Source organism: Panicum virgatum, chromosome 8N (assembly GCF_016808335.1).
Source record: "Panicum virgatum strain AP13 chromosome 8N, P.virgatum_v5, whole genome shotgun sequence".
Classification (NCBI taxonomy): Eukaryota; Viridiplantae; Streptophyta; class Magnoliopsida; order Poales; family Poaceae; genus Panicum; species Panicum virgatum.
In genome coordinates, this window is record NC_053152.1 from 44745352 (window position 1) to 44766942 (window position 21591).

Sequence of the window (21591 nt, forward strand, 5' to 3'; positions counted from 1 at the left end):
ATAACAGAATAATATGCATAGGTAAATCAAGGATAAGGTTACGGTTTAATTTGCAGAAAAACAATATTTTATGCAGGGGTTTATTTTATAGAAAACCATTTAGAAATCAGTTTTTTTGGCAGTAACACAGAGTTCAGGTTTCAAAACTGCTACCGGACTCCCCGTCCGTCGTAGCACACGGCACAACTGCCGGACACAATTCCAAAACAACTCACACCAACCCATCCCAATGAAACACTAGTTATGTGACCACACCGTAACTCGCCCAATACCGTGGGCACGGACTATTCGAATAGATTCTTAACTCTGCAGAGGTGTGCAACTTTACCCACAAGTAGGATACCACAACTCGAACACCGTCGTGTCGGTGTAGATCCTAACATAGCCATTACCCACCATAGCTAAGCCTTACTAGCCATCACGGGATGCAACAAGGGGTCATCGACCGTTCACTTAGGTATAACCGGGCATAAGTCACTCGGGGCTTATCCCTTTTCCTTAGTCACCCGTTGCTCTCAGCTCTCCTGATGGCTACCACACTAACTAGTGGGATTTATGCTACGCCGTTGCCCATTCAACGGTCGAGTGGTTTGCACGATAGTGGAGTTAGGTGAGATGACACACCAACTCGGTCCTCAGACACGACAAGATGGATATCTCCCTTCTTTGCCCTGCCACACAGGCATAAGCACACCAATCGGCAATTCACACAGAAATGCCGTCCATCCCGTCCATACTTATCTTTCGAAAATCCACATTTTATCCCTTCCCACACACACACATTTTCTTTATCAAATAAATCATATTATGAGTAAAGTCCTAAGCATTCTAGTGTCGATTAACGTCCAAGTAAAATCAGACATTAACCTAGGTGGTCAAGGAATGGTTATCACAAAACAAGGGGTGGCTATCCAACCGTGTTTTCATGCAAGCAAAACATATGCAATTTTTATAAAACAGGCCATTGGGTTGTGTTTATAAAAACTAGGACCGAAACATGTATCAAAGGATGGGATTGAACTTGCCATCTTCAAAGCCTTCTGGGATGTCCTGTCCTTCGGGCTCGGGGTCGCGGAACTGATCCTCGTTCTCCTGCTCACAGTACGGCTCGTTGACGGGCTCTTCTTCGTTCACTCCGTGGTCTACAACGCATACAAACAAACACTCAATCAAAACAAAGAAATAACGATTTATCGTTGAGCTCGAATCAGGTACACATAAAATATGGGGCATGGAGTGATATTTTTGGGTGTGCTTCTAATGGCATGGTCAAAACTATATTAAGAGAGACGTGGTAAAGTTTTGGGTAGATCCAAGGTTGTTAGGCGCATGAAATGATGGGTTGTTTAAGGGTTTCGAGGTTAAATAAGGAGTCAGGGGCCTAATTGTAATTAGAAAAAGGACTTGAATAGAATTTTCGGGGACGGTTTGGGTAACTCTGGAAAAGGTAGGGTTTCATTTGCAAATAAGTTTCTATAGTGGGGGTTTTCTTTGTAATTATTATAAGGAGTAGGGCTTAAAAGGAAAAAGGCCAAAGAATGGAGGGTCCCTTTAACAAAATAAAGGGAGGACTAGGGGGTTTTTGGCAAATAGGTTAAAGGGTGGGAGGACTTTTAGAATAAAAGAAGAAAGGCCAGGGGGCTTAGCACAAATGTGCCCTTCCCCTTCCTACCGCTACTGGAAACAGGGGAGAGGTGGGCGGCGCACGGCGGCGTCCGTCGCCGGCGAGCCAGGGCGCGGGAACGGCCGGGAAGGGGGGGGAAAAGGAGGAGGAGGGTGAAGAGGTTCGATTCCCCACCTCGGCTCGAGCTGGGGTGGAGTGAGGGGGCGGCTCCGCGGGGATCGACGGCGGCGGCGGGGGTGAGTGTGCGGCGGTGCTGCTGCAGGACCGGGGAGGGAGTTGGGAGTGGCGGTGGAGGTCGCCTGGGTGGCTGGGGTGCTCGGAGGGTGCTCCGCGGCCTCTTTTATAGACGGCCAAGGCGGTGGCGGTGGGAGCGGGGTGTCGGACGGCGGGGGCAAGCTTGCAGGCGGCGTTTAATGGCGTGGGGGCGGCGAGGCGACGCGACGGCACGGCGCTGAGCAGCATTGGTGGGGCGTCAACGGCGATAGCGGGCGGGGCGCGTGCGCGGGGCAGGATGGGACGCGTCGGGCGGCGTTCGACCGGCGCAGGCGAGCTTCGTACGAGCGTCAACGGCGGCGGTGTGCGCGCAACAGGCGGCACTGTGTGGCGTCAACAGCGGTGATGTGCGCGTATGGCTTGGCACGGTCGTGTGGTCGGCGCTCCGTGGAGGCAAGCGTGCGCGCACGCACGCGTGTGCTCGGCCCGGGGCCGGCGTGGCGTGGCGCGGCACGGCGCTCGGCCAGCGCACGGGGTGCGCGCGGGCAGGCGGCTTGGCACGGCTCTGCGGCGGCCGGCGTCGCGGTCCGGGGCTCCGCGGCACGGCGAGCGCGTGCGCACGGCCCGGGTCGGCTTGGCGCGGCGCGACGCGAGCTGGGCAAGTCGGGTGAGCACGCGCGCGCGAGAGCGGGGTAGGGCAGGCCGGGAAGCAGCGCTCGGGCGGCCGGGCTGAGAGAGGAGGGGGGGCCCAGGCTAGGCGGAGCGGAGCAGGCCGAGCGGGCAGTGCTCAGGAGCGGGCAAAGCAGGGGCCGAGCGCGCGGGTAGGAGAAAGGAGAGAGAGGGAGAGGGAAGGAGGGGGAAAAGAAAAGAGAAAAAGAAAATGGGAAAAAGAAAAGAAAGAGAGAGAAAGAAAAAGGAGGGGAGAGGGAAATGGAGAGAGAGGAAGGGCGGGATTTGCGCCGACGCGATGCGGCCCCGGCCGGCCACGCGCGACGGTCGCGTGCGTCGATTACAGGCGGGATTCGCGGCGTGGTCTACGGCTGGTCGGCCACGCACGCGTCGCGCGGAGAGGAGGATGGGACAACGGGTGTTCGGGACAGAGAAACGATCTCGGGATTTGAGGTTTAGGGTTCAGGGTTTTAAGGGGAAGTCGAGTTCAACGACGAAACACAACTTTAGCGCATGACTTATTTTAGTAAATTTTCGGGATGTTACAAACCTACCCCACTTAAAATGAATCTCGTCCTCGAGATTCGACTGGTTCCTGAATAGGTGGGGAAATTCCTTCCTTAGAGCGTCTTCGCGTTCCCACGTAGCTTCTTCCACTCCATGCCTGCTCCACTGGACTCTGCATATCCGTACTTCAGAGTTTCTGGTCCTCCTGGTTACAGTATCCAGAATCCTGACTGGTACTTCCTGATATCGCAAGTCTGGCTGTAGATCTATCGTTTCTACCGGCACATGCTCTGCCTCGGGTACCCTCAAACACCTTCTCAATTGCGAGACATGGAATACTGGGTGTATATCCGACATTTCTTCTGGTAGCTCCAAACGGTACGCTACTGCTCCAACTTTCTTCAGAACTCGGTATGGTCCAATGTACCGAGGGGCCAATTTTCCTTGTACCTGAAATCTTCGGGTTCCTCGAATGGGTGATACCTTGAGATATGCGAAATCTCCTGGGTTGAAACTTATTTCCCGTCTTTTCTTGTCCGCATAGCTCTTTTGTCGGGACTGGGCCGCTTTTAGCTTTTCTCTAATCTCGGCGACTCTTTCCTCTGCTTCCTTTATGAGTCCGGGGCTGACTAGGGCACGTTCTCCAACTTCCGACCACATCAGAGGAGTTCTGCATTTTCTTCCGTAGAGAGCTTCAAACGGTGACATGCCCAAGCTTGCTTGGTATCCGTTGTTGTATGAGAACTCGACATAAGGTAAGCTTTGTTCCCAATCTTTGCCATAAGTGAGGACACACGCTCTTAGCATATCTTCCATAATCTGATTCACCCTTTCCGTCTGACCATCTGTCTGTGGGTGATAAGCGGAACTAAAGTCTAGCTTGGTGCCCATGGCTTTATGCAAACTCTTCCAAAATCTAGAGGTGAACTGGGTCCCTCTATCTGAAACAATTCGGCTGGGCACACCGTGCAATTTTACTATGTTTTCCACATAGAGCTTGGCCAGCTTCTCTCCGCCGTAGTTGGTCCGTACAGGTATGAAGTGAGCCGCTTTAGTGAGTCGGTCCACTATTACCCATATAGAATCATGTCCTTTCTGGGTTCTGGGCAAGCCCACCACGAAGTCCGTTCCTATTTCATCCCATTTCCACACCGGGATGCGTAGGGGTTGCAATAATCCTGCCGGCTTCTGGTGTTCAGCTTTGATTCTCAGGCAACTATCACAACGGGCGACAAATCGTGCAATATCTGCCTTCATCCCATTCCACCAATATTTCTGTCTTAAGTCCATGTACATTTTGGTGGATCCTGGGTGAATGGAGTAGGCTGAGTTGTGGGCTTCATCCATGATTATCTGCCTGAAATCTCCTTTCTGGGGCACACAAATTCTGTCTTTATACCACAACATCCCCTTATTATCCACTCGAAAATCTGGTGCCTTATTTTCTCCAGTCTGCCTCCGAATTTCCATCAGTCCCTTGTCTGATTTTTGGGCTTTCCTGATTCTTTCTTTTAGAGTGGATTGAACGTTCAGCACTTGGCTGGAGCCTCGAGGGACAATGTGCACATTTAATCGTGCCATTTCCTCTTGTAAATGGTCATCCTTGGGCCCGTAGGATTTCCGACTTAAGGCATCGGCTACTACATTTGCTTTACCTGGGTGATAGTGAATTTCCAAATTATAATCTTTGACTAATTCCAGCCATCTTCTCTGTCTCAAGTTCAAGTCTGGCTGGGTGAAGATATACTTCAGACTTTTATGGTCGGTAAAGATTTCGCACTTATTTCCAATCAAATAATGCCTCCAAATCTTAAGTGCGTGCACTACGGCTGCAAGCTCCAAATCATGGGTCGGGTAGTTTTGCTCATGGGTCCTGAGCTGACGGGAAGCATATGCAACGACTTTCCCATCTTGCATCAGTACACAACCTAATCCTTGCCGAGAGGCATCACAATATATGACAAAATCCCGATTAATATCCGGCAGGGTTAGCACTGGGGCTGTCGTCAATTTTCACTTCAACTCCTGGAAGCTCCTTTCACACGACTCCGTCCAGGTGAACTTCTTCTCTTTCTTGAGCAGCTCTGTCATGGGCCGGGCTATCTTAGAAAATCCCTCAATGAATCTTCGATAGTACCCAGCTAATCCGAGGAAACTCCTGATCTCACTGACATTGGTTGGTTGCTGCCAGTTGGATACTGCTTCGACCTTTTCGGGGTCCACGGCTACCCCTTCGGCGGTCAAAATATGACCAAGGAAGGCTACTTTTTCTAGCCAGAACTCACACTTGCTGAACTTGGCGTATAGCCTATGCATTCTTAGCTTTTCCAAAACTACCCTCAGGTGCTACTCGTGCTCCTGAATACTCTTCGAGTAAATAAGTATGTCGTCAATGAAGACTACGACAAACTTATCTAACTCGTCCATAAACACTTTGTTCATGAGGTTCATGAAATAGGCAGGTGCGTTTGTCAGTCCAAAAGACATTACCGTAAACTCAAACTGCCCATATCGGGTGACAAAGGCTGTCTTCGGGATATCACTCTCCCTGATCTTGAGCTGAAAATATCCGGACCTCAGGTCAATCTTGGAAAAGTACTTGGCTCCTTTTAACTGGTCAAAAAGATCATCGATCCTGGGAAGGGGGTACTTATTCTTGATAGTGACCTCGTTTAGTGCCCGGTAGTCTACACATAACCTCATACTTCCGTCCTTTTTCTTGACGAATAGAACTGGGGCTCCCCAAGGTGATGAACTTGGCCTGATGAAACCAATCCGTTGTAGTTCTTCCAGCTGTTTCTTTAATTCTGCCAGCTCCGAGGCTGCCATCCTATAGGGTCTCTTGGCTATCGGGGCGGTTCCAGGAACAAGATCAATGACGAATTCTACATCCCTATCTAGTGGCATACCGGGAAGTTCTTCGGGAAAGACATCGGGGTATTCATTCACTACTGGGACCTCTCCCAAGTTCTTGGTTTCCATACTGAATATCATCGGGTTGGCTCCGCTTTCCCGGGTGTGACAGGTCACTCGGACTCCCTCTGGGTTTGTTAGATGTACTACCTTGTCCGTACAACCTATGAGGCCATTGTGTTTGCTTAGCCAGTCCATTCCAAGGATCACATCTATCCCTTCTGACTTAAGTACTACTAGGTCTGCTAGAAACTCTACCCCACTTAAATTGATCCTTACCCGTAGACAACCCAGTTGACACCTGATGTCTCCTCCGGGCGTCCGGGTTAATAGGGGTGTTTTTAGTAGTACTGTAGGTATTTTATGTTTCTCCACAAAACTTGAGGACATGAATGAGTGTGATGCTCCAGAATCGAACAGTACTGTTGCAAGAGTTGAGCTGACTAGGTACTCACCGAGTACTACGCCCTGGGCTCCTTGAGCTTCCTGTGCGTCGATGTGGTTGACGCGGGCTCGTCCAAAAGACTGCTGGGGTTGCCTCTGCTGGTTGCTGTTGTTGTTACTGTTGCCGCGGAGGGGCACTCGGTTGGCACCGGTCAGAACTGGCTTAGGTCCGTTCACTGTGTTGGAGAAAGCTGATGTAGCCGGTTTGTTCTTGGCATAAGGACAGTCAGCGATGAAATGACCCATCTCCCGACAGTTGAAGCAGGCCCTCACATTGCTGTTGTTGTTGGTGACCTGGCTTGCATTACTCTGAGGGGCCCTCATGGTGTTCTGGCTTCTGAGCTAGGTGTTAGGGGCCCGTGGTCCTGTCACTTGAGACTGAGTTCTGTACTGCATTGGGGCTTGGGACCTTGGTGCGTTGTAGCTGAAGCTTCTGGGCTTCTGGAAACGATCCTGCTGGCGTGCCTTGCTCTCCAAAAACTTGCGCTTGTTATCCTTTCTTTCATCGATCTTGGCCCTCTCTGTGAGGATTGCCTTGTTCATCAGGGTGTTGAAATCAGGGTAGATCTGCGGAGTGAGCAGGGTCCTGAGTTCTGGGTTTAGTCCCTTTTTGAACATATCCTGCTTTTTCTCGTCGTCGTTCACTTCTTCGGGTGCATAGCGAGCCAGCTCCATAAACTGGTGTGTATATTCTTCCACCGTCATATTCCCCTGCTGAAGTGCGCGAAATTCATCCGCCTTGCGCTTCATGGTGGCTGAGGGGATGTGATAACGACGGAATTCCCTCACGAATTCATTCCAGGTGATGGTGGAGGCATCTCGGGCAGCAGCGCAGTAATTCTCCCACCAGGCTAAGGCAGTCCCAGTGAGTTGATGTGCTGCCAGAAGGACTTTGTCTCGATCCTGGCACCCAAACGGCTCGAGCTTCCTCTGAATCACGCGGAGCCAATCATCTGCATCCAAGGGGTTGTTGGATCCGGCAAAAGTGGGTGGCTTGGCCCTTAGAAAAGCTGTCAGCTTGTCATTAAAGGTCTGCTCTCGTGGCTGCCTGTTCACTAGAGCGTTGGCCAGTGTCTCTAGTATAAGAGTCTGGTTATGGATTATTTGTGCCAGGTCTGTGAAGGGTGGAGGGGGTGGCAGTGGCACTTCATTATTCTCCCCTCTGCCCTGGCTCACTTCTTGTTCTACAGGCGGCGGGTTCTGCCCATCCGGCTGCACTCCCATGCGGGAGGCCCTCGTGACGCTCTGGGAAACCATCTGCAGAATGAGTGGATTGAGACTAAGATTAGGTGATGTTTAAGTTGTTTAAGTCGTATTTTTGAAAAGGCAGTATCTATTTACTGCCGGCAAGCACACAATCAACAAGCACGCAACAACACAAACAACAAGCAAAAACAACTTTATTACAGCAAGGGTGGTACAATACGGGGCAAGGCCAAACGCGTACTACACGTCCGGGTACACAACTACCAAAAGAAAAGGGGCACAGATCTTCTTCGGACCACACGGCTTCATCCCTTGACGGTAGCTAGCACTTTAGGCGAACTCATCGGCTTGAGTGGGTTCCTCTCTCGGAAGAGAACTCACGCCCTCTCGGGGAATGAGCGGTCCTTGCCCGCCGTCCTCTAGATCTCCGTTTTCCTGGGTTGCGCAGTGGCGTCTCTTGCGGCGGCGGCCGTAGACCTTCCAGGGTTCTCGGGTGGGGCTTATGGGTTTCCAAGGAGTGATCCCCATCTTATGACGGGTGTTCCGAGCAGAACATGGTCTTCTCCTATTGCCGGGACTGGGGTTCCACTTCTAGTCCATTCCAACATGCGCTGGTCCCCGGCTTGCCTGAGGCTCTCCTGAGCAACTGCTTCACTGCTGACCGCGGCTGCGGCTCTTGCCTCGGCTTGGACTGCTCGGATCTGTTGCAGTCTTACCGCGAGCTCTGCTTGCTCGGCTCGATGGGTCTGTTCCCTCAGCAGGTTGGCTTGCTCGTCAAAGAGCTGATCCAAGGCGGCTAGGTAGGTAGTCACTTGGTACAAAGGGTTCTCTTCATGGCGACGCCGTTCCAGGCTTCTCATTCGAGCTTCCCAAACCAAGGTTCTGATGGCCGGCGGAAAGAATCTCATTGGTGTAGGGGCGAGGTGTCTTTCGAAAATCCGGCACAGGTAACGAAGTGCTTTCCTGACGGCTAGGGGATATGTGTCCTGGTGCCTAAACCCTGTAGCGGTCACTCGCCATGACTGGATGTCGGGGTAGCGGTCACTTCTGGCGATGACTAGGATCACCCTGCAGCGGAGAGTGCCATGATGCTCGTACTCTCTGCTGTAGTACCTTGGGCGTTCCGTAACGCCAAGGCTTTCCAGGGCGTTGATCAACTGGCTGGGGAAGCCAGGTGCAGCTTGGCAGTCGCCCTGGGTCCATCCTTCCTCAGCCATCTGAAACAAAGATAGGGTGAAAAACTTGTACAAATATTTGAGGTACACAAAGGGGGTAGATGATATTTATTATTATTACAACATGGTGGGGTACAGACTTCATGGATACACAATTATTAGGGCAAGGTTCCAGCTTGGGGTGCTACTCCTATCATGGGGATTCTTCCTCACTCCGAATGGGGCGCTTCTTCAGTGGGAGGCACTGTTCTATGGTGTCATCGGTCTGAGTACCCTTATCCGAATGGGTTTCCTCGGGCTCTTCTTCCTCTGTCTGAGTACCTACGTCCCAATGGGTTTCCATGGGTTCTTCTTCTTCATCTTCCTCCATCCATCCACCTATTCCCCAGCGAGCCTCGTACCTCTGCATCCGAGCTTGGAGAGCGGCTAGTGAATTCTCGGCACGTGTGGCTCTTGCCTTTTGCTCTTCCAGTTCTGCCTCTTTTTCATCCATTTGGACTTGGAGGGCGGCTAGGGAATACTCGGCGTGTACAGTTCTTGTCCGTTGTTCATCCAGCTCCTGGGTTGCCTTTTCTGCTATGTGGACTTGTTGCTTCAGTTGTGCTGCTTGCTCGCGGTAGAGATCATCCAGGCCGGTGAGATAGATAGATAGGTGAGAGACTGTGTCTTCTAGATCTTCTTCTTCTCTTCCGAGTCCTCTCATCCGGGCGATCCAGGTGCGTCCTCTTCCTTCAGTTGGCGGGAAGAATCCCATAGGAGTCCGCTGAAGGTGATGTTTGTAGATCACTCGGAGGTGTCGCAAGGCTTTACGGGCGGCTTTTCGATAGGTGTCCGGGAAACGAAAACCCGTGGTGGAGATGAACCAAGGGTCCACATCAGGGTAGCGGGTGCTTCTTGCTATGAAGATCATTAGGTCACACCGAAGAGTGCCCTTGGAGTCGTACTCCCGGTAAAGAAACTCTGGTGGATCCACAACTCCGATGCGTTCCAGGCTGAGTATCAACAACTTAGGAAGGCCGGGCTCTGCGAAACAGATTCCGCCGATCCATCCATTGTCAGCCATCTGGAACAGGGCAAGAACCAGAGGTGAGTGTTTGTGTGAGAAAAGGTTAAGGAAGGAATAAACCTAGTGTGGAAGGGCCTAAAACAGGGTTTCGCTCCTAGGGTCACGTCCTACGGCCAACCTACGGCTCTGATACCACCTGAAGCGTCCCCTCATAAGAGAAGACTTAAATGTGATACAAAACACCAATCCCAGGAGGCTGATGCCACATTTATTACATCAGATGGTTCATAACCGTACAAACTTTGGAGGACACTCGATACAGATGATAATAATAATTAACCAAGCTACGACATAACACCAGACCGCAAACCACATGGGGTTTATCACAGGCTCAGAGTATTGCGACAGTGGCGGCATCTTGACAGGGCCGATTCCACAGACAAGGTTGGGTGTAGAACGATAACCCTACTCGGCGTCGTCTGGTACGAAGTCTGGGTCTTCTTCTGTAAAAAGTAAGAGTGGGGTGAGTACAAACGTACTCAGTAAGTCCAACCACACCCACGGAGGGGTTATAACAGAATAATATGCATAGGTAAATCAAGGATAAGGTTACGGTTTAATTTGCAGAAAAAATGATATTTTATGCAGGGGTTTATTTTATAGAAAACCATTTAGAAATCAGTTTTTTTGGCAGTAACACAGAGTTCAGGTTTTAAAACTGCTACCGGACTCCCCGTCCGTCGTAGCACACGGCATAACTGCCGGACACAATTCCAAAACAACTCACACCAACCCATCCCAATGAAACACTAGTTATGTGACCACACCGTAACTCGCCCAATACCGTGGGCACGGACTATTTGAATAGATTCTTAACTCTGCAGAGGTGTGCAACTTTACCCACAAGTAGGATACCACAACTCAAACACCGTCGTGTCGGTGTAGATCCTAACATAGCCATTACCCACCATAGCTAAGCCTGACTAGCCATCACGGGATGCACCAAGGGGTCATCGACCATTCACTTAGGTATAACCGGGCATAAGTCACTCGGGGCTTATCCCTTTTCCTTAGTCACCCGTTGCTCTCAGCTCTCCTGATGGCTACCACACCAACTAATGGGATTTATGCTACGCCGTTGCCCATTCAACGGTCGAGTGGTTTGCACGATAGTGGAGTTAGGTGAGATGACACACCAACTCGGTCCTTAGACACGACAAGATGGATATCTCCCTTCTTTGCCCTGCCACACAGGCATAAGCACACCAATCGGCAATTCACACAGAAATGCCGTCCATCCCGTCCATACTTATCTTTCGAAAATCCACATTTTATCCCTTCCCACACACACACATTTTCTTTATCAAATAAATCATATAATGAGTAAAGTCCTAAGCGTTCTAGTGTCGATTAACGTCCAAGCAAAATCAGACATTAACCTAGGTAGTCAAGGAATGGTTATCACAAAACAAGGGGTGGCTATCCAACCGTGTTTTCATGCAAGCAAAACATATGCAATTTTTATAAAACAGGCCATTGGGTTGTGTTTATAAAAACTAGGACCGAAACATGTATCAAAGGATGGGATTGAACTTGCCGTCTTCAAAGCCTTCTTGGATGTCCTGTCCTTCAGGCTCGGGGTCGCGGAACTGATCCTCGTTCTCCTGCTCACAGTACGGCTCGTTGACGGGCTCTTCTTCGTTCACTCCGTGGTCTACAACGCATACAAACAAACACTCAATCAAAACAAAGAAATAACGATTTATCGTTGAGCTCGAATCAGGAACACATAAAATATGGGGCGTGGAGTGATATTTTTGGGTGTGCTTCTAATGGCATGGTCAAAACTATATTAAGAGAGACGTGGTTAATATTTGGGTAGATCCAAGGTTGTTAGGCGCATGAAATGATGGGTTGTTTAAGGGTTTCGAGGTTAAATAAGGAGTCAGGGGCCTAATTATAATTAGAAAAAGGACTTGAATAGAATTTTCGGGGACGGTTTGGGTAACTCTGGAAAAGGTAGGGTTTCATTTGCAAATAAGTTTCTATAGTGGGGGTAACTCTGGAAAAGGTAGGGTTTCATTTAAAAGGAAAAAGGCCAAAGAATGGAGGGTCCCTTTAACAAAATAAAGGGAGGACTAGGGGGTTTTTGGCAAATAGGTTAAAGGGTGGGAGGACTTTTAGAATAAAAGAAGAAAGGCCAGGGGGCTTAGCACAAATGTGCCCTTCCCCTTCCTACCGCTACTGGAAACAGGGGAGAGGTGGGCGGCGCACGGCGGCGTCCGTCGCCGGCGAGCCAGGGCGCGGGAACGGCCGGGAAGGGGGGGGGGAAAAGGAGGAGGAGGGTGAAGAGGTTCGATTCCCCACCTCGGCTCGAGCTGGGGTGGAGTGAGGGGGCGGCTCCGCGGGGATCGACGGCGGCGGCGGGGGTGAGTGTGCGGCGGTGGTGCTGCAGGACCGGGGAGGGAGTTGGGAGTGGCGGTGGAGGTCGCCTGGGTGGCTGGGGTGCTCGGAGGGTGCTCTGCGGCCTCTTTTATAGGCGGCCAAGGCGGTGGTGGTGGGAGCGGGGTGTCGGCCGGCGGGGGCAAGCTTGCAGGCGGCGTTTAATGGCGTGGGGGCGGCGAGGCGAGGCGACGGCACGGCGCTGAGCAGCACTGGTGGGGCGTCAATGGCGACAGCGGGCGGGGCGCGTGCGCGGGGCAGGATGGGACGCGTCGGGCGGCGGTCGACCGGCGTAGGCGAGCTTCGTACGGGCGTCAACGGCGGCGGTGTGCGCGCGGCAGGCGGCGCTGTGCGGCGTCAACGGCGGCGGTGTGCGCGTACGGCTTGGCACGGTCGTGCGGTCGGCGCTCCGTGGCGGCAAGCGTGCGCGCACGCATGCGTGTGCTCGGCCCGGGGCCGGCGTGGCATGACGCGGCACGGCGCTCGGCCAGCGCACGGGGTGCACGCGGGCAGGCGGCTTGGCACGGCTGTGCGGCGGCCGGCGTCGCGGTCCGGGGCTCCGCGGCACGGCAAGTGTGTGCGCACGGCCCGGGTCGGCTTGGCGCGGCGCGACACGAGCTGGGCAAGTGGGGTGAGCGCGCGCGCGCGAGAGCGGGGGCAGGCCGGGAAGTGGCGCTCGGGCGGCTGGGCTGAGAGAGGAGGGGGCCCAGGCCAGGCGGAGCGGAGTAGGCCGAGCGGGCGGTGCTCAGGAGCGGGCAAAGCAGGGGCCGAGCGCGCGGGTAGGAGAAAGTAGAGAGAGGGAGAGGGAAGGAGAGGGAAAAGAAGAGAGAAAAAGAAAATGGGAAAAAGAAAAGAAAGAGAGAAAAAGAAAAAGGAGGGGAGAGGGAAATGGAGAGAGAGGAAGGGCGGGATTCGCGCCGACGCGATGCGGCCCCGTCTGGCCACGCGCGACGGTCACGTGCGTCGATTACAGGCGGGATTCGCGGCGTGGTCTACGGCTGGTCGGCCACGCGCGCGTCGCGCGGAGAGGAGGATGGGACAACGGGTGTTCGGGACAGAGAAACGATCTCGGGATTTGAGGTTTGGGGTTCAGGGTTTTAAGGGGAAGTCGAGCTCAACGACGAAACACAACTTTAGCGCATGATTTATTTTAGTAAATTTTCGGGATGTTACACCTGCTCCCACCACCTCCTGCTCACCGCCGCCGTCGTCCTCGAGCGCTGCCTACCTCCGCCGCAAGAGGATGCGCTGCCCGAGCTCCGCTGTCCCACCGCGCGGCGTCGTCCCCATTCGAGCTCCTCCCCGCGAGCGCCGTCGTCCGCCATCGCCGGCCCTGCCCGCGAGCCCGTCGTTCCTGAGCGCCGCCAACCTCACGCCGCCGCACCGAGCCCCGTGCCCTCCCCGAGCGCGCCATCGTCCTCCTCCTCCCCGGCCCAATGCCATGCGCTGCCACGTCGTCGTCCTCCTCCTCGACCTCCGCCTCCGGCCGGGCTGCCTGGCCCGCGCCTCGGCCGTCGCTTATGCGCCTCCGGGTCGCCCCGCCGTCGCCTGTGCGCACTCTCGCTGTACGTGCGCCGCCCAGGCCCTGCTGGCAGCCCGACCGTGCGCTGCTGGCCGGCGCCGCCCCCCTAACCCTAATGTCTATTTTTTAGTGAAATTTGAAAATATGGATTACATGAGTTCAAATTTGTTTACAAATTATGTTGTAACATATTGATTATTTGTTAATTTATTTAATTGTGATGACAATTAGAGTGAAATCAAAATTATTGATTGCAACTAGAGTGAAATCATAATTATTTAAAATATAGATTATTTGTTAACTTGTTAATTACTTTTGAAATTATATTATTTAGAGTGACATCATAATTTGTTGTGTAAATTTGAAAACATATTGGTGCATGAATGTGATTATGAGTTCATGTTATTTAGAATGAAATCAATATTTGTATATTTAATTTTTAAATGTATGAATGTGTATGTATGTGTGCGCAAAGTGTATTTAAATTTATGTAGGCACGGACGTCCGATCGATCATTACCAAGCACTAAACCATCCGCCCCCCTTCTCGACCTCGTTCATCGACCTTCAACCCTCGCCGACATCTAAATGTAACATATATTTGATAGAACATTGCTTAGTAAAATTATTGATAGAATTTCATGTATTTTCTGGACTGTGAAATTTTGTGTACATATATTTGAATTACTTATTGAAATGTCTATAATATTTCATGTATATTTTTTGAACATTGTTACTCATTGAATATTGTGACTTATACATTTTATATATATTACTTAGTGACTACAAAATATTTCATGTATATTTCTTGAATTACTTTGAGAATATTTCTCGACCTCGTCCATCGATAGGCAATTAGTGTTTTTTCTTATATGTTTTAGTCAAGATGGACCCGCGAATTCCGATCAAATGCTCGCAAATATGTGGATTATTTAGAGATTTTTTAAGGGTTTTATTTGTATTCATATTTTTAGTTACGATGGACCCGCGACACACAGACGCAGAAGACGAACAGTTCCTATTTAATATGATTGCCGAAGGTCAAGGAGATGCCCCTGAACAAGCTGATGATGGCAGCAATACCGACACATATTTGAATACGTCCGGTGATGGAATTGAGGCACCATCTATTCAGGATGACACTGCTGGTGAATAAAGTGCTAATGTACATATCACAACTATACTTAATTGTATTGATAATCATATTTTCATCTGAATGTATATGAATACTATGAATGTTTTTTTATAGCCGTCTGGATCATCGTCGCAGCAGAAAAAGACGAAGCGAGGCCCGACAAAAAAACTGGAAGGGCGGTTCATTATAACGGAAGTTGGTCCAGATGGTGAACCGATCTCTCCAGAAGCTGCCGCCAAAAAATTCATAAGACAATCCGGATATATTGTCAGGGACCACATCCCGATCAGCTTCAGGCTATGGAAAGCTTCCAATCCAAGCGAGGAACAGGATGCGGTACTCGAAAGAGAAAAAGAATGGTGCTGGCGGGAGCTTAAGAAAAACTTCACGGTTCCAGCTGAATCCGAAGAGATATGCAAGCGCTGGACCCTGAGTAAGATGGCCGAACAGCTGCATTCATTTTTAAGAAAATTTTGACGAAGAAATATATCAAGACCGGGACCACACCCGTATTTACCGGCGAGCTCGAAAAGCTCAGGGGTCACTGGAATGCATTTGTGGAATACAAGTCTTCAGAGCTTGGGCTTCTGAAGGTGCAGAAGGCCAAAAACAATGCCTCGAAGAAAGTGTACCATCACACTCTAGGCCAAGGAGGCTACAAGCTTGCAATACCCAAATGGGAGAAGATAGAGCAGGATCTGCTTGACAGATGCATCCAACCCGCGACCATGAACTGGCCTGAAAGGTCAAGGACCTGGTTTTATGGTCACGGGGAAGCTTGGACTCATTGACTGGGGACTGCATCTATGGGCCAAAGATCCAGCTAGCAGCCCAGAGACTACAGGAGGCCATACAAGCAGCGGCCGAGGGAACATTCCAGCCGGATAGAGAGAGGGAGGAGCTGACTTACGCCCTTGGGTATCTAGAGCATCCGGGCCGCACAAGAGGCAAAGGCGTGGTTCTGTGGAAGTATGGGTTCAGGGATTACATTGAATCATATATAAGCCGGTAAAGAAGAAAGAATGATGAGCGGGAGCACTTACGAAGGCTAGAGGAACTGCTCATGTCACACGATCAAAGACTGGAGGAAGAGATTCAATGCCAAGTGGCCATAGCAATGAGCCAGCAACAGCAAGCGCAAACGGTGCCTCTAGAGCCTAATGTTGCAGCCGATCATATGTCTCAGCGGAAAAGCAGCTGCGCTTCCACAGAAGTCGCCGTCGAGCCAACGGGGATCCAGGCCGCAGTTGAAGCGACGGCCCCGCAGTGATTTCCAGTGGATGAGATCACCCAGCGGACACCTTGTGACCTGCAGACTGCCATTAAGAACTTAATGTTCACTGTTGCGTACGGTACCGCCATGCCAATCCAACCAGGCGACATGTACCACCGGCAGCAAATTCCGGTAGGATCTACAAGAGTTGGCATGGAGCAGGTGTGCCAGGATTGGGAGACGTTCGAGCTTGATATTCCTGGAGGCGATGGGGAGAGGACACTAGCAGAAGCCATTCATAGCTACATCCTATGGGATAAGCGCTACATTGTCCTAAAGTCGGATGATCGAACACCAAGACTAGCATCTCAGCATGCCTCTCCAAGGCCATCATCTCCGCAAAACCACGCAAGGGTAGCACTGTCTCAGCAAGGTTCACCGGCACATTCTCCATCACCATCATCTCATGCGCCGATGAACACTCAAGCGTCATCGTCGCCTCCATGGTCACCCCCTCCGCCGCCGGCAAAGAAGCAGAAACAGTCGCCGGCAAAGAAGGTAGCTGCACCGACTAAGGAGCCTCCAAAGAAGAAGGAAAAGAAGAAGAAAACCAAGGAGGCTCCTATTAAACCCTGGGACATGAGCCTTGAAGAATGCGATTGGATAACTCAAGAAAGAGTTAAAGAGCACTTCAAGACGAAGCCGAAACCGGAGCCCGAGAAAGTGATAAATCTGGTAGATTTGAATTTTTTTAAGGGAATGTGCGAAGCAAATAAGAGAAAATTCATTCCGAGAGATCCCCCTTCAGACTACGAACGCACAATTATCAAAACTACTGAGAAAAAGAAGAAACAATCATAGTCGTCGTCGTCCGACGTTCCACAGCTCGGAGCCCAAAAGAAACAATCAATATAGCCTCTCGTAGTGGGACAGACGACGCAACAAGAAGACTTTGTTACATTTTTGAAAGAATCAAATCTGATGGCGGCTCAGATTGTAGGGGGGAGAAGATATTCCAAAGGCTCATGTGGTCGTCAAATGGACGTATGAGCTGGGCAAATCTCTTATACCCCCCGAAGTAGTGTCCGTGCTTCCAATGCAAATGTATAAGCTGCACCAGCACTACATGCGTGCGATGGCCAATTGCATCTTCATGCAGGGCGCAAAGATTAAAGATGACGATTTCTTACGGGGGGAGGCCATTATATGGATAAACTGGGAAGAAATTTACCAACTATTCCATCAGAAGGACCTCGACATCTCTATGGTCGGCTTGTGGGTTCTGTAAGTATTTTACTCTCCTTACATATTGTTTTACATGATCTCAACATACTGATCCCTTGATTTATTCGGTATCATGTAGAATGGAGATACAAACTTGCAGGAGAAAGGGATACTCTCACCTCGGCTTCATCGACCCAATTACTTGTAATTGGAGGATTCTACGCGACACTTCTGATGAGCTATTCCAAAACTTGTTCAAGTACATAAGCGTTCATCACAACAAGCAAATGATATTGGTTCCTTACAACTTTGCATGAGTGATTCCTTCCGTCTAACTCTTTCTATTCTGTAATCGAATTGTTTAAACCTTAACTACCAAGAACTGCCTCCGTATAATCTTGCAGTGAACACTGGGTCCTAATTGTCATAATTTCCGACAAGAGCCTACTCGTGGTTATGGACTCATTGAGGAGAAATTCGGAACAATACGAAAATCTTCTTAACATGATGAAAAAGTAATTCTACCACTACTCCGTCGATGACCGATAATTTGAATCACTTTGTTACTTGACTATAATTGTTCTAATCATGCATAGGATTTGGAAACAATTCGCTAAAAATCATCCAGGCAAATTTGACAAGAAATTGAAGATCAAGACAGATTTTGCGGTACGCCCTTGGATAATTCGTTGCACGATTCATTAGTTTTATTATATATTCATGTAAATACCTGATAATTTCTTCTCTCTTAAAGTGTATGTGGCAGAAACAAGGCACTAATTTATGTGCATACTATGTATGCGACAACATCCATGGTCTGGTAGGTCCTCCAAGGTCCTGGACAGATTGGGAGGAGGAAGTAAGTAAAAAAACTTTTTAATATTTGAACTCGTATTTTAATTAGTCGAAATTAATTATCCCCTTTTTCCATAGGTCGAGGAGATGCGCGATAAACTCATACCGGAGGAAAAGATTATGGCGATTCAAGAACAATTGTCAGGATTTATTGTTGAGCAAGTCCTCGATCCAAAAGGCGAATTCTACTATGATGGACTATCTAATATTGACAATCGCAGTAAATATGATAATATATGTGTATATATGTAATTAAGAATGAATAAACCTATGTAAATATATATGTGTGTGTATGTATTATATTTCTATTTATGAGTATGTATGTATTATATATTTAAGCCCTCCAATAATATTGTTGGTACCCTGCAGTTGGGGTACCCACTCCTACTGTGCCAAGACTCATGTAGTTATCCGTAACTACGCCCTAAGGAGCTGAGCCGCCAGACCCTTGGGGTCCAACTCCATCTCACCGGACCAACGGTACCGGACCCGTCCCCGAGCGGGAGCGGGTCCGGTGTCACCACGTGTCCCAGAGGTGGAAATACTCAGCACAAGTGGCCGCGGACCTGGACCCCCGCAGGTGGGTCCGGGACCTCCACGTGCCATCCGGACTCCCGCAGATGGGTCCGGGACCTCCACGCGCCTATCCGGACCCCCGTAAGCTCTCGGCTTATCTAGTTGCTCGGGAGGGGTCCGGAGCCGCCGCGTGTCACACAGACGCGGGCGCGGGCGCAAGCCTTCCGCTGGAAGCTCCCTCACCCACCCGCATTAAGTGCGAGTGGTTGAGGTGGGCTCTGCTGCCTCTGGGCACGGGGCAGATTTTGTCAGTCCACACTGTGGATCGCCAGTTACCGAGGCGGCTCGTCAGTTACCAAGGCAAACATTAAAGACTCAGCGCCGCGCGCATGGGCGATGAGTCATGATGACCAGCTACTGACTGGAGCAATAGTGCACACTGCTATAGTGGACTGAGTCAGTAGTTCGGCGCTTCATCATGACCTCGACGCGCGGCTGCAGAGGCTAGACTCTACTCTGACAGGACAGCTCAAGACCTTCCCTGGTCAGAAGCTACGCACGGAAGCCGACGACAAGATCTCCGGATATGAGGCATTGAAGGCCAAAGTGTAGTTTATAATACATCGCCGGGTCCACATGTCGGGGCCCCGCTCAGTGTACGTGCTCCCCTTGGACATATAAAAGGGAGAGCACGCCCGCTAGAACACAGGTTCACGGAGACGCTCTCTGGACAGAGCACTAGACACGCCAAGACTCTCAACCTCTTGAGAGCGCAAGCAATACAACACACAGTGGACGTAGGGTATTACGCTCCGGCGGCCCGAACCACTCTACACCCGCTGTGTCATCGCGTTCCACCACCGAGATTGGGCTAATCCTAGCTAACCCCTGAGTACTCACCCTCTGGGTTTAGTCAGGTGCATTCCGCCACCCGGCTGTGGGTTTGCACACCACGACATTTGGCGCGCCAGGTAGGGGATTCAGTGAGTTTTAGTTCATCTCATCCTTGTCTCCATGGTACGTGTGGTGGAGCATCCCCACCACGACGACGACATGGAGATGACGGAGGGTGTGGCGTCATCCGCGCCACGTGCCTCTCGCCTTCCTGCGCCAGGGGCAACCGTGCCCGTGGAGTAGCCACCGTCGGCAGCGGCGCGCGCTGCACGTCGGCGAGAGTCAGGGCGCCCGTCAAGGGCCCCCTCACAAGCTGCGAGCGGCGGAGCGACAAATCCCAGCTCGCAGCATACCTCACTCATGTGAGGAAACCCGCTCCGGTGGAAAGCCGACTCCGGTCGCACCAAGCCCGCTTCGGCGGAAAGCCCACTCCGGTCGCACTAAGCCGACTCTGGTGGCTCGCTCCGGCGGAAAGCCGACTCCGGTCGCACCAAGCCCGCTCCGGCGGAAAGCCGACTCCGGTTGCACCAAGCCCGCTCCGGCGGAAAGCCGACTCCAGTCGCACTAAGCCCGCTTCGGCGGAAAGCCCACTCCGGTCGCACTAAGCCGACTCTGGTGGCTCTCTCCGGCGGAAAGCCGACTCCGTTCGCACCCCCGACTCTACATCTCTGTAAGTCCTACCCTTAGAGGTCCAGCAGGGAATAAAATCTTTTCCTTTGTAACTAGGTAGTACTTCCGTGTGGTCCAGTCCAGTGAGCCTCCCCCGTGGAGGGGTCCGGACCTCTGCGAACCAGGTTCAGGGAAGCGTACTTACCCTCCGGGGAGGTCCGGAGCCGTGTAGCCGCTTAGCCTGGTTCTGTACCCTAAGCATGCATGCTCTACCTCCCAAGGGCGAGTACCGTAGTACCTAAGACTGGGGGCCCGGAGGTCCGGACAGCTCCGGCCTCATAAACTCGTGTTCTGGCTTACATCGCACATCTCATGCACATCTAGTTATAAAGGAAAAGTTTATTCTCAGTTCGCCTCTAAGGATGTTATATTCCAATTTCAATCTACGCATTCTGTTTGCGCTAACCCCCACGTGGCTTCTTACTCTTGTGTGGTGATTGTGGTCCGAATTGAGTTGGCTAGTTAGTGACTTAGCTCGAGACCCCTCATGGAAGAGAGGGGTTCGGACCCCTGGGAACCTGCAGGTTCAGGGAAGCGCACTCATTCTCCGGGGAGGTCCGGAGCCGTGTAACCGCTTAGCCTGATTCCGTACCCTAAGCCTGCACGCACCACCTCCTGTGAATGAGTGTCGTAGTACCTAGGACTGGGAACCTGGAGGTCCGGACTTTCTCTTAGCCTAAAGGCCGGCCCCTTGAGCTCCGTTCACTGAACCTAGCTGTCTATCTCAAAGGATTACAGCCAACAGGATTTGGGACCCGTGGGCACGCTACTAAGCATCTACCTTGAGTCGTGTGCAGGTCCAAACGTGATGATGCAGCAGCTGACCCAAAGGATGGACGACGTAGGACAAGACCCTTGCGGCGCGCACCGCTGGGTGCCAGAAGCAGCCAAGTTGCTCACAGTAGTGGCCCCACCTGCGGGTTCGTTGCCTCTCCCGAGGCGGGCCCGGGGGCCTCTGTCGGTACCCTGCAGCTGTGGTACCCACTCCTACTATGCCAAGACTCGCGTAGTTATCCGTAACTACGCCCTAAGGAGCTGAGCCGCCAGACCCTTGGGGTCCAACTCCATCTCACCGGACCAACGGTCCCGGACCTGTCCCCGAGCGGGAAGCGGGTCCGGTGTCACCACGTGTCCCAGAGGTGGAAATACTCAGCACCTGTGGTCGCGGACCCGGAACCCCGCAGCCCGCAGGTGGGTCCGGGACCTCCACGTACCATTCGGACTCCCGCAGATGGGTCCGGGACCTCCACGCGCCTATCCGGACCCCCGTAAGCTCTCGGCTTAGCTAACTGCTCGGGAGGGGTCCGGAGCCGCCGCGTGTCACACAGACGCGGGCGCGGGCGCAAGCCTTCCGCTGGAAGCTCC